Source organism: Aedes albopictus, chromosome 1 (genome assembly GCF_035046485.1).
Source record: "Aedes albopictus strain Foshan chromosome 1, AalbF5, whole genome shotgun sequence".
Taxonomy (NCBI): Eukaryota; Metazoa; Arthropoda; class Insecta; order Diptera; family Culicidae; genus Aedes; species Aedes albopictus.
In genome coordinates, this window is record NC_085136.1 from 153,246,124 (window position 1) to 153,260,733 (window position 14,610).

Sequence of the window (14,610 nt, forward strand, 5' to 3'; positions counted from 1 at the left end):
AGGATTTTAAATTCTTGCATTATGGGCATATTTTGTATGGAAATATGTCCAGAATTCAAAATTTGTGATCAGAAAACCCAAGCTGTGTGCTGTTTCACAAGGTCTGCAATATGACTATAGTTTGAATGGGGAAGAATGCCGGTCTTCGTCCAAAACTGATAACCAGAAAATCATAAACGACAAGCCAAAATTCAATACGGTGACTATTTTATGTGATTTTAGGTGCAGAGTCCAAAAATGAATACCAGAACATCCAAGATGGTGTCTCAATGTTCAAGATGGCGCTTAGTTTAGTTGGGGTAGATATCCGGAGTCAAAAAATGATGACCGGAAAATCTAAAATGACGTTTCGAAATTTTGCGGCTTCATTACACTTGTTTGGTTTGAAATTTGGATCGTTGTCTTATATTTTCTGAATATTGGATGTTATGTTAATATAAAATGTAAAGCAGTTTACATTTTGTATTTATGTCAATGTCATCAACACGTCACTTGAGTTTTGTTGAATGGATATTTTAAAGCACGAGAAAGGCATCATCACCGCTAGGTGGATTAATTAGGGTTTTTAATGAAGCTTTCAAGTTCTCAACATTTGCTTCCACTACATCTAACACTTGTCGCAATGCAATAACCTCTTTGTGATAACTGCTCACATGTCGCCCTTCCTTTGCACGAAATAGATGAGCAAGATTCTGCGGAGGGTGGTCTTTGAGTGATTCTCTGAGGTGTGCTTGTCCGTTGAGTATTGAATTCGCCCAAAACGCCACGCCATGCCGTGCGCATCCAGATGATAACCGTGTGTTGATCTGAGCTCGTCCGCCAATTCAATTACAGCTTGTGTTGTAGCAGCACCTGAACGATCCCGTTCAGATAAATCGATTAAACTTTCCTTCACCGAATTCCATATGGTACGATTGCTGACGGATAACGAAAAAACGTGTAGGAGAACTGTGACTTCTTTGTTCCGCCAGCTTTGCAATAGGTTGCTGCTCTCGTGTACTTTGTCCAATGCATAATGCCGGCGTCCTGACTGAAACAACACAAACTTATCGAAATCCTCTTCAGACGGCGTTTCGCTTTCGCCCCTTACTGGGCAGGTTGTTCCGTCCTCTTTTGCACTAAGGATGACCTCGCGATTCAGGTGCTGCTTTGCCAGATTCCATATCTTGTGAATGAAGCTTTCGGTGCTATGGACAGAAATCTCTCAGCGAGCAATGAACGAGTCGGACGACTGGCCCTTGAACTGGCGCTTGTAGGGCAGAAGAACACATCCGAAAATATCGTTCTCGGAACGGTTGAATTCCGAGCCATCGTCAGAAACACTACTTTGCCGAAATCTGTGTGAGTTGATTGTGCCGCTCGCATTGCCCGCTTCCTTCAGAGAATCGTTCAGGGGGTCCTCCGGTAGCTGCGTACTCCATGCATCCGGTAATTCATCCTCGTCCAAGAATTCCGCTTCTGGTACAGCTGCATCGCTATCCGCTTCTTCCTCGTCGTTCATAATTTCGGCAACTTACTTTTCTGTTCAATTAAAATCATCTATTAGCAATTTATAGTCCAATTACTTTCCTAAACGATCAAAATTACCCAATAAATGTAGAACAACCGTAGCCGCTACGGTCGCATTAAACTATAGGAAATCAATAACGAGAGGCAAAATTTCCCGAACGAACCAAAACAAACTAATGTCAAATTGGAGGTACAGTGAAGTCCACAAAAATAGACTGTAGTTCAATAAATTATTTTTAAACCCTTTTATGATCATTTAAAAAAGGAACCCTGTTCATTTTTTTTTTGTTTTTTTTTTTCGTGTTTAAAAATAAAGCTGCGAACGGTATTTTATAAAAACTTAGCAAAATTTCGAAATTAGGACAATTAAATCTTATGTTCATTGCTACACGGTAAGTTCACCTAATGTGGACTTCACTGTGGGCTGGTTTGAACATATTGTGGTGGGACAAAAAAAAATTGCAGGGAGTCAAATACGGTGCAAAAGATGCAACATTATGGGCGTAATCACCATTCATTGCATACTTACAGGTGATACATGAATACTTTTTAAACGCTTAATCTTATACGGCCAGTTCCACCGGTGCTGGTCCGAACCACTGAAATGGCCATAACTCCGGAACGCCTCGACCGATCCGAACCATTTTGAATAGCAAACAATGCGGTACAATTCCGGTTCGTTTCGAGCTATAATCCGAAACATCGGCCAATGGGAAGTGCCTTAAAATGAGTGAACTTTTTTTTGCAAACACACATAAATACACACATACAGACATCATCTCAATTCGTCGAACTGAGTTGATTGGTATATGTGACTTGACCCTCCGAGCCTTCTATCAAAAATTCGTTTTTATATTCCAAACAACTTTGTCAAAGACCGCAAAGTGTTCCAACGCCTGCGAAAAAAGTTATAAGCTAGGCAAAGTGAGGCACTTTTCAAAAATTTTGTTTTACATATAAGTGTGGGCCACCCTAATATAGCCTTTCAGATCACTTTGGTGAACGTGAAAGTCAAAAAAGAAAACAAACAGCGCTTCAACCTTTTTTTAGTAAGATTATAATTGGAGCATATACATATGCTAGTTAAGGGAATCGATACCTCGCTAAAACGACCTGCATTATTGCAGAAGCTTACTAAATTTCTTTGTCAAAATAATCCAGCGATGATTAAAATCATCCACAAAGCCAAACACGTTAACGTCCAATTATCAAATACCTACCATCAGAGTCTGACCTACCACACCATTTCCATCGGGTTAGGTAAATGGAAAGCAACTTACGGCGGCAGTTGTCGAAGTTCCTGCTGCATGTCCGCACTGAATTTCAAATAATACCATTTTGGATGTGCGCTGAATTTTGGATTAGGTTACGAGTATGTAAAGGTTTTTGCTGCATCAATGCACCGGGCGGCGGGCGGCAGCATTGCTGTTGTAACATTTCGGCCCTCCGTCTGTGTTGTGCAACGGATGGCCTTCACTCGCTCGTTTGTCACAACTTTTCTTTCGTCGGTGAAAGTCACGCTTAGTATCGTTTTGGTGCGCGAGCTTAGTCACAGTGCTACTGACCCAGATACCCAGTGACATACCGTTCGTGAATAGAGTTTTGAGGCGATTATAAGGTTTGAAACGATTTCCTCCAGTATAACTAATGTCTAAAATGGTCAATCTGCTTTGTTAAGCATCAAACTGTTCATAACGCGTGCATTGATTTATTATCTATCTTCTACTGTTGTACTGGTATAGTCATTTATTTAACTGCCACAATCTAATGTGCATACGTGCTACGGTATTGTGCTGCTTTCACTCTCGCGGAATGCAAGATTCAAACTGCAATCGCCTCAGAACTCTTTCGCCGAGCCATGTCACTTCCTATGGGCCGCTGACTGGAAAGGAAAGATAGATAAGCACAACACGTGAAGCACTTGCAATCATTTATAAATAAATTTCCACGGCGCCATCATGGCATTTGGCAGGCGCCTCCATTCTCTTTCCAAACTACCCATCGGCGCTTATCGCATTTTCCGACACTTGGGAAAGCTGTGCTGCACAGCTAGTCGCGTTCGGTAATTTTTACCGAAATCTCAACAGCTGAGCGATCGGTAATGGTTTTTTACCGAAATCCTGTAAAAATTACCAAATTTCGGTAAAATGTTATCGTTTATCTGTCAAAATTTAACGAAGTTCGGTAAACGTCACCGATTTTTCCGGTAAAAAACTTAACGGTTGAGATTTCGGTAAAAAAATTACCGAAATCGGTATTTTTTTCCGAGTGTGTGCGTTGCATATTTCATGAAACAGACGAAGCCAAAGTAGCTCTATCAGATACGCTTATTGGCGCTCCTACAACTTGCATACCTATACCAAACGCTACTTCATAGTGCGCGGCATAGTTCAGAAGATGAATTTGAATGCAACGCGCTAGCTTCCCTCTCACACCGGATTCCAGCGGGTGGCAATGTCACTTCCAAAATAAGTAATTTGTTTGTAGGGAGAAGTGTTAATTAGTGCTAAAATATGTATTTTTGGAATTCGCTAATTATCTTCCCGAACAGGTATGACACAAAAAGTCGCGTAACCAGGGACCTTATCTCGAAAGTTTGGATCGAATAAGCCAGCGTGATGCTGTAATGCAACTTCAATGTTAGCCAGCACAACGTGTGTCGTTTCTTGCAGCCAGTACTCACATGGAGGCATGTGACGGCATTAACCCACCAACCAACCTTCCTCTAGATACATCATATATGGAAGTATGTATTTCACCACGTTTCAACACTCCAGACGCCCTGAAACTGTTTTGATGCTTGCACATTTCTCGTCTTTTAGCCATTCCTCAATTTGCTTCACATCTTTCGATCACCTTTAGGTAATTCTTTCACAGATTCCACCTGGTAGATTATTCACAGTAGAATCTAAATTTGGGCTAGATTTGTTTAAGAGAAGGTATTCGGGAATCAATTTTTTGTTCTTTTATTGTAATTAACAATATCTATTTCGTTCCCCTCGATAAGATCCAGCAAGAGCGGCTCAAGCAACCGGACGTTACTATAGCATACCGCAATCCGGGGTCAAATTGATCACTTTAAAACAACTTTTGCGGATAACATCAGTGCCAATTCAAATATTTCCAAAAGAATCTCTGTAAAACCAGTACCCAGTGGATCTCCATCGAACCATGTGACAGAATTTTGTTCAACAAATTTAAATTTAAAATTGATCAGTATACAATTAAGCATCGGTTGGAAAGGAAATTTCCTTCTCCGCTGATTATTGCTCTTCTAAAACCGAATAAAGCGTTTAAAATTTTATAACTAGTGAATTTAATACTTAAAATGTATAATTAAACTTTAAAATTTCCCCTTAAACGCCTAAAGGTAGTCAATTTCCTTTGAAATGAGTGATTCTATGAACTTTTTTATAACTATTTCATGTTCTGATTAGCTACATAACTTCCTAACCTAGGCTCCACAAAAATGTTAAAACAGAGAATTTACTGGAAGTCCTATTAGCAACCGATTGTTTAGTAGCAATGATTTCAGCTAAATGAGAAATACATTGCAAATTCCTTAAACTACAAAAGGCAAAACTACCTTTTTACTAAAAAATTAAAAGTCTACACTCATCTCTAGACAGCTACGAACCAGATGACGTAAAAAGTTTAAGATTATTATGACGCTTAAGAGTTCCTAGTATGGAATTACAATGTAACCCGAATGATCAATTTCACCCCGCTGATCAATTTGACCCCGGTTTACGGTACGTGCGGAATACAGTCATATTTCTACTCGCCGCAGCGGAATTCGTTGAGCTCCTGGTTTAACTTTCGAGAACGGCACAACAATTTCTTGTTCTCGCACTCCGCTTCTTCCAGGCAATGTTTTTTGTGGTGGTAGATTACTGTTTTTTCTCTGTTTGTATGGGTCCACGTTCTGTCGAGTCCCGTGCTGCAGCATTGTTCCACACTCGTCATCGAAACATTCGTTCCAACAACTTCGTTGCCAATGGCTGCTTTTCCTGTACTGTAACAGTCTTCTAGAGGGGATGAGCAACTCGACGAAAACCCAAACCATGACCCAACGGACAGCTTTTTCTTTGGCGGAAGCTTGACAATGGCTCATGAGCACATGCCGCTCGCTGAGGCCGTAGGTGAGCAGGCAAAGCACCCTATGGGTTGAGCACTCCGCAGGGGACGGCAGACCGGACAAAACGGAGATGACGACCAGCGCTAGTAACCAGGTATCTAAGCCAACAAAGCGCGTAAATACAACAAACCGCAAAAGGTTGACCCCGCAGAATACCAGGAAGGGGGGGGGAGGGAACTCCTGGATCATTGTAGGAAAGAAGAAAAGATTTGAGAAAAAAAGGCTATACCAGCTCGCAAACGCAACAAGTCCTCAAGACCGAGCCGGCAACTTACGCCGATGTGCTGAGGCATATGAGGGGAGAAATTCGGTTCTTGACGCTGCGCGTGGACACAAAAAGTCACCTCCTACAAGGCGCTCGCCCAAGAGGTCCTGAGCGATGTAACCGTTCGCTACGCTATTCTTGGGCATTTGGTAATGCTCGGTGGCTTAAGCGCTACTATCCAAGCAGAGTAGAGACCACCGGTAGTGTTTGTATTTGCACGATTTTTTAAGAAATCATTCCTCTCAGGGGACGTTTTGAACGGCTCACGGAGATTTTCTTTGAAACGAAATCCCTATCTCCAATTTCAACAAAAACGCTGCTAAAAATCTAAGCTAAGAAAACAGAAGGAAATCAAACAAAAACTAAGCCAAATAAAAGTAAGGGAAGTTAGTTAGGAAATTTTATTAACGACCCACCCCTTGAAATGGCTGACCAACACATCAAATCTCAGTTTTACAGATTCATAATCAGAACTGATAAAAATAGAATCACCGGATGCATTAGATCTTTTGTCTGACTTAATAACCGACTTTTCTAAACGAAAGAAACGAAAACTAAAACAAATTGAAACATCAGATAACTTTCGGAACACAAAATTAGCCCTTCCGTTAACAACCCCTTCCTAACGAGAGTGCCAAAAAACACTCTTTTTGCTATAACTTTTTTTGCTTTTCAATATTTTTTAACCAAATTTTGACACCAGAAGCGGATATCCTTCTAGTTTAGGAATTTCCCAGGGATTTTTGGAATGGCCACCTGGTTCCGGAGTTATTCCGGAATCAAAATGGGTCATTGGAATTGGCCATATTGGATAAAGTGAATTTTCGATATGAGAACAGTTTAGTTTTTAGACCTAAATTAACTAGAATGTTAGAAACATATGTCTGGAAGTCCATACCGGTCACTAAGTGCCTTGGAACCAGTTTTACGGATGTTCCGGGTAACCGGTTCCAGGGTCAATTTTTTAATATGATTCAATACCATCATGCAACACCTCAAATTTCGTGATTTTTCAAGATTCATCATTCTGAACTGTTTTTGAGTTAACCGAAATACTTTTGGCCATTTTGGAACCGAAAGGCGGATTTCAAAGGAATTGTTTCCGGTGGTCCCGGGGTCAAATTTTCTAAGATGAATACACACCATCATGCGACATATCAAACTTCGATGGGGTTTCTCTGAAAAGTCCTGCATAGTTTTCTTCAGCAATTCCTCCTAAAACTTCTTATGAAATTCACACAATAATCAATCCTAGAATCCTTCTAAGAATTCCTTCAGAGATTTTTCCTAAGATTCTTCCTGAAGTTCCTCCGGAGATTCCTCCAGGTATTTTTATCCAAGAAATTTTATCCAAAGATTCCCTCAGAAATTTCTCAAGGGATTCCTCCAGGAGCTCCTATTGGCCTTCCTGAAGGAGTTCCTGCTGGGTTCCTCAAACCAATGTTTATTTCCAACAATTCCTCCCAGGACTCATCCAGAAATTTTTACTGTAATACCCCTCGGAAATCATGTAGGGTTTCTTCTTATAATTTCACCTGAGGTTCCCTCGAAAACTTTTGAGATGATTCAAGGCAATCTTTCTACGATTCTTCCAGAAATGCTTTGGTGTTTCCTCGAGAAATTACTACACAGACTTTATCCTGGGATATCTAAAAAACCCATGGAATTCCTCCTGGAGCTCCAGCTGGGATTTCACAAGCAATTCCTATTATGATTCTTTCAGGAATGCCTGCTAGGACTCTTCCAGAAAGTTTTACTGTGATACCTGCAGGAAAACCGCAATAGATTTCTCTTAACATTCTTGCTGGGATACTTTCAGAAATGCCTTTGGTGATATTTATAGTGATTTTTCTAAAAACTAGTAGATATTACTAGAGAATTTGTTTTGTGAAATCCCATAAGGAATGCTTGGAGGAATCCTTAAAGATGTTTGAATATATACCAAGAGGAATGCCTAGAGAAATCCCAGGAATAATCTTTAGAAGTATTCTGGAGAAATCCGTGAAAGAGTCCCTGAAGGAATTGCAGGCAATCAATTCTTGGAGGTAGACCGAAACGAGTTCTTGGAGGAATCCCATGAAGAATTTCTCGAAAAATCCCAGGCCAAAATCTCTGAAGGAATTCCTGGAGGAATCGCCGGAGTAACTTCTGGAAGAATCAAAAGAAGATTGTCTTGAATAACCTCACCAAGAATTCCTGAAAAAGCCCAATATAAATCTCGAGAGAAATCCCTTGAAGAATTGCGGGAGGTATCATAGTAGAAATTTCTAGAATAATCCTAGGGATTGCTGGAGCAATCTCTGCAAAAATGTCTGGTGAAACTTCAGGGATGTCTGGAAAATCCCAAGAGAAGCATATTGAAGAAATATCGGGAGGAATCCATGAAGGAATACCTAGAGAAATCACTGGAAGAATCTTTAGAGGTATTCCTTGAAAAACCCTTGGAGAAGTCCTTGAAGAAATACCAGGAGGAAGTATTTTGAATAACACAAAAACCGCTCAGAATGATGTATCTTGAAAAACTACGATATTCGAGGTGTCGCATACTGTTTCGTTCACATTCGAAAAATGGAAGCTGGAACCGCTAGAATCATTTCCCGGTAATCAGTTTGTCGGTTCCAGAATGGCCAGAAGTATTCCATACAACGCAAAACTAGCACATAATGGTGTATTTTGAAAACCGCGATGTTGGAAATTCCAAATGACAGTATTGCACCATTTCTAAAACTTTGCCCCGGAACTGGATTACGGAAAATCGGTAAACCAATTACAAAATTTCCAAATGTATTCTAAATGGCCAATCATCGTAATAATATGCTATAACTTTCAAAATCATGAAGTTTGATATGTCGCATGATGGTGTTTATTCATCTTAGAAAATTTGACTTCGGGACCACCGGAACCAATTCCCGTGATATCCGCCTATCGGTTCCAAAATGGCCAAAAGTATTTCGGATAACTCAAAAACAGTTCAGAATGATGAATCTTGAAAAATTACGAAATTTGAGGTGTCGCATGATGGTATTGAATCATATTCAAAAATCCCTGGGAAATCCCTAAACTAGAAGGATATCAGTTTCTTGTGTCAAAATTTGGTTGAAAAATATTGAAAAGCAAAAAAAAGCTATAGCGAAAAGAGTGTTTTTTCGCACTCTCGTTAGGGGGGTTGGTAACGGAAGGGTTAGTTATTAAACGTATCGCACAACTATATTTCTATTAAAAGGAATACGTAGCCATGCATCATAACGCGTTTGCCACATTTCACAACATGCGTGACGTACCGTAAAACGGGGTATCTTTGATAATGCGGGTAATTTTGATAGTTCGACAGGCATTATATGGTTTCTCTTATAACTATGATTCCTTCAACCAGTTATGAAAAAGGCAAACGTAGATCAAATCTGTACATGTAAAAATTTCTTAGGCGTAATTCCATTGAAACCTAGTTTATTACATATTACATACATTTATTTGTTCAACATCATTAAGACAAGACATGATGAATAATAGTACGCCACAATACTCGGTTTGTGGCTGCCGCTCTCCATCCTCGGTCGCGCGCAATGCTCGCCAGGTCACGTCCACCTGGTCTGCCCATCGTGCTCTCTGCGCTCCACGCCCTGTTGTGCCAACCGGATCAGTAGATTGATTGATTGATTTGTCTTTATTAAAGAGACTTTCAGCTTTTGGGATTGTTGTTCTGCATTCTTGCAACATGCCCTGCCCACCGTATCCTTCCGGCTTTAGCCACCTTCTGGGTGCTGGGTTCGCCGTAAAGTGTAGTGAGCACGTGGTTCATCCTTCTCCGCCATACACCGCCGAAGATCGTCCTTAGCACGCGGCGCTCGAGAACTCCGAGTGCTTGCAGGTCCTCCTCGAGCATGGTCCATGTCTCGTGCCCGTGGAGGACCACCGGTCTTATTAACGTTTTGTACAAATTTTGCAAAGTGACGTAAGCGATATTGATAGTTTTGGCCCATTTTTTTGGTTATTATGCATAAAACTCTTGCTCATCCTCTAAGTCTCTTTCCATAGATGATAGATTACGACTAGATCTTGCATTCTAATTCAGCAGGCATACCACAGTGTTATTTTTACACCAGATATTATATATAATATACCGAAAAATATTGGCATTTTGAATGGCGCTTACGTCACTTTGCAGAATTACGGCAGATTCTGGAGCCCGTAGTAGGCCCGATTTCCGCTGATGATGCGCCTCCAAATTTCATGGCTCACGTTGTTATCAGCCGTCAGTAAGGATCCGAGGTAGACGAATTCATCCACCACCTCGAAAGTATCCTCGTCTATCGTAACATAACTACCCAGGCGGATCCGATCGTGTTCGGTTCCGCCTACCAGCATGTACTTTGTTTTTGAGGCATTCACCACCAGTCCGACCTTTGCTGCTTCGCGTTTCAGGCGGATGTACAGCTCTGCCACCTTTCCAAATATTCTAGCAATAATGTCCATGTCGTCCGCAAAGCACACAAATTGACCGGATTTTGTGAAAATCGTTCCACGACTGTTGAGCCCGGCTCGTCGCATCACACCTTCCAGAGCGATGTTGAAGTGTAGGCATGAGAATCTATCACCGTGTCGCAGGCCCCGGTGAGATTCGAATGAACTGGATAGTTCACCCGCGAAACCCTTACGCAGTTTTGCACACCGTCCATCGTTGCTTTAATCAGTCTAGTCAGCTTCCCAGGAAAGCCGTTTCCGTCCAGGATTCTCTATAACTCTGCGCGGTCGATACTGTCGTATGCTGCTTCGAAGTCGATGAACATGTGATGCGTTGTATTCATGGCATTTCTGGAGGATTTGCCGTACGGTGAATATCTGGTCTGTTTTCGACAGGCCGTCGATGAAGCCGGCTTGATAACTTCCACGAACTCATTTGTTTTAGGTGACAGACGACGGAAGATGATCTGGGATAGCACTTTGTAGGCAGCATTCAAAATAGTAATCGCTCTGATGTTCTCACATTCCAAATGGTCGCCTTGCTTGTGAATGTGTCAGATTACCCATTCCTTCCACTCCTCCGGTAGCAGTTCGATTTCCCGAACAGTCGTTCCCTCCGTTGTCGTGGTCTCCCTATTCTTAGCCATTCAGGTTCTGGTCGAAGTGCTGCTTCCGCCTTCCGATCATCTCACGTCCGTCCAACAAGAGGCCTCCGTCCTTATCCCTTACACAGCGCAACATTTTTTTGTCTCAAGAGCAAACTTATGTGTCTCCGAAGGTTTTTGGGCCGCTGAATCCGAATCCGGGCTCAGATTTGCTCCAACACGTCACAATTTTGAGCTATACCTCAATTTATAGGGCAAAATATGCGATTTTGGGTTTTTTTGACTGCAGCCATTAAGCATGGAAATTTGTTTTTGAGCAATCAAAAGGTTAATTAGTCAATTAACATCTAAATTAACGACTCATGCAAAATATTTCGTTTTACCTAATCAAATTTGATAGATTTAAGCATTTAAATTTAGCAAGAGTAGAGAAAAAATATTCATAACCAGCTTATTTATCTAATGATTTAAATTTTTAACTAATTTAGATTCCAATACTCAAATCTAATAAAAACCAACCAAATTCAATAAACTTAACCAAATTTCTTAACTTCTAGATTCCAAACAGACTGATTATTGAATCAACCAATTCGAAAAAAAAAACCTATCAAACTTCAAATATTGGCAAACTTCAGGCCCCATGTTGGGCGCCAAAATGTAATGTTCCGTCCTGTTCCAAAAGCTAGCGGCTTAAGCGCCACCTCCTCTAAAGAAGGACCGCTAGCTCTGCTATGTTTCACCCGGATGGGACCCAGGTTTAAATTCCACCAGAACCGAAGTCGCACTTCAACACACCAAAAACGTCGTAGCCAATAAACCAATCAGTAACTTTCCAACTCCAAAATCAACTTGAACAACCTTACGTATCTAATCGCGTTCAAAAAATTGTGTCAATTGGTTCAGTATTGGCTGAGTTATAGCAGAAAAGTGCCCAAAATAGGACCCCTGCCGAGATGGTTCCACTTCCCTAATTGTAAAATTCAAAGATTTCTCAAGCGTTAAACAGGTGACAAAACTATAACTTCTGTTCGACAAACGGCTGATTCTTCGCATGCATTCAAACTCAACGATCGAAAACAGAAAACCTGAATCACCTAGTAAACTCATTATAAATTAATACACGCTTTGGCTGGGATTGTTTCAATTGACTGCGCGCACACTATTCGGTTCGTATTGATTGGAACGAATAGCACCAAATTAGTCTGAATTACTGAACTCATGCACCAACGCGCGGACGAAATGGCAACAAATATAGGTACCAACCAACCAACCAAACGACCAGTTGCTGCGGTCCGTTTGTGGGTCGATGTTTATGGTGGCGATTCTAACGAAAAACGTTGCGCCTCCAATGTTTGAGCCACAATTCGCAGAATGGAATACCTACATACCTTGTTTGTTGGTAACCTACCCTCAAAATTTAACCATTCAGGCAGGAAAATCCACTGACATAAGCGTTCAGTCTCAGTATTTTCCGCTAATGTGCTCCGGCCATTGGAGCTTGGTGTCAGGCGAACAGATCATGGCATGTGTGGTTTGGTGTTAAGTTTTTAGAGGAGCAATGCAATGTTTTGGCTGGGACACATTTCATGAGCATGTGTGGACTGGACAGCACACAGCGTGCAACGGTTTAATTAAGAAGCGAAAGTGTTTGCCTCGAAAGAATGCGTGATCAAAGGAGTAAACTTCATGTGTGAAATTTTGCCGTAATTTATGTTCTTTGATAGCTACCAGCCAGGCATGCGCTGGTAATACCGGTTATATAGACTGTGAAACAAGATCATTTAATTAATAGAATATGTGCAACGAGTCACAGTAAACATCCCAGTTCTGAGGCATGCACTGACCCAGTTCTCGTTTCATAAACAGGTTTAGTTGTTTTGATAGCATTTTAAACAAAGTTTCAACACCGATACTACCATTTGTGCCATTCAATCTACGCCGAATGTAGAATTCTTTTACTGGGCCAATCATTCTGGGTCTGGGCCGATTGTTTGTACAGTAGACGTTCGATAACTGCAACATGTTTACGTTTCACTTAGCGAACGAAAATCCGATAACTGCAATGCCTGTCAGTGTCAACAAACCATCAACTGACGTAAAATGAACGTGAACTTCATCCGACTGTTCATTTGGGCTAACATGGTGCACCATTTTGACATTTGGCGGTGCGATAACTGCAAATTTGTTGCACTTACCGAACTTGCAGTTGAAAAGCATTGAAGTTAAACCGTTTGCACCGATCGAACGTCTACTGTAGTCCCTCTAGACGTCAAGGGCCAGCCAACTACAAACATCGTCTACAACAGCCTGCCATGGAGTCACCGGCATCAAGCTGGTTCTATATTAAATATTGTCGACACCATGACCACAACACTTGGTTCATGGCTGCCGCTCTCCTTCCTTGGTCACGCCCAATACTCGCCAGATCCGCTCATCGTGCTCTCTGCGCTCCACACCTTCTTGTGTCAACCGGATCATGATCAGTATAGCGAACACTAACTTTGGTGGATTGTTGTCCGACTTTCTTGAAACTTGTTCTGCCCATCGTTTCTTTCCGGCTTTGGCCACCTTCTGAATGCTGCGTTCACTGAGCTCGTGATCTGATAGTGAGCTCGTGATTGATCCTTCTTCATCACACACAGTTCTCCTGCACACCGCCAAATATAGTCCTTAACACGCGTCGCTCGAAAACTCCTCGACCATGGTTCATGCCTCGAGTACGCGATGGACCACCGGTCTTATTAGCATTCTAAACATGGTGCATTTGATGCTGGGGTAAATCTTTTTGAACCGAAGCTTTTTCTGGGGCCCGAAGTAGACACGACATCCACTAATGATGGGCCTTCGAATATTACGACTCGCATTGTTACATATGACGAAAGATGGTCTGGGATAGCACTTTGTAGGCAACATTCAAAACGGTGATCGCTCTAAAGTTCTCATACTCCTGGTCGCCTTTCTTGTGAATGGGGAAGATTACCCGTTCGTTCCGGTAGCTCCGTTCCTAACTATCAGGACCGGTGCAGACAGGTCGCCAACTTTTCTACGCCCAGTTCAGCTGCGATACCATCCTTATCAGCTGGTTTGTTGGCTTTAAGCTGTTGAATGGTATTTTTAACTTTCCTCAGCGTGGGAGTTCTTCATCCTCTGCAGCGCTGGCGTAGTCGTTTCCTCAATAGTCGTGGTCTCTCATGCCTACGTTTTTCACGCTATCCAGTTGCTGCTATCGAAGTGCTGCTTTTACCTGTTGATCACCTTACGTCCGTTCGTCAATATGTCCCCGTTTTTGTCCCTGCATATTTCGGCTCGTGGTATGAAGCCGTCATTGATGGCTGCTTTTACTGTACTCACACGGTCAGAAAATTCACTCATTTTGGAGCTAAAGTGGGACAACTCAAAATTGAGTAAATTTTTTTTCCAGCGATAGCGCTGGCCCAAGTGCGAAAATCTCATCAGTTTAAGCTGTATAATATTCTTGCTGATGTGAAGAATATTATACGGCTTAAACTGTCTGGATTTTTGCACTTGGGCCAGCGCTATCGCTGGAAATGCAATTTACTCATTTTTTGAGCTGTCCCAGTTTAGCTCAGTTTTGTGTGAATCTTACTCATTTTAGAGTAACATTTTCTTAG

General features: G+C 41.6%; 1 pseudogene; it reads right to left on the reverse strand.

The window, feature by feature from the left end:
- Positions 1 to 569: 569 nt before the first annotated feature.
- On the reverse strand, positions 570 to 1,621 carry LOC134285821 (uncharacterized; annotated as a pseudogene).
- Positions 1,622 to 14,610: the final 12,989 nt, after the last annotated feature.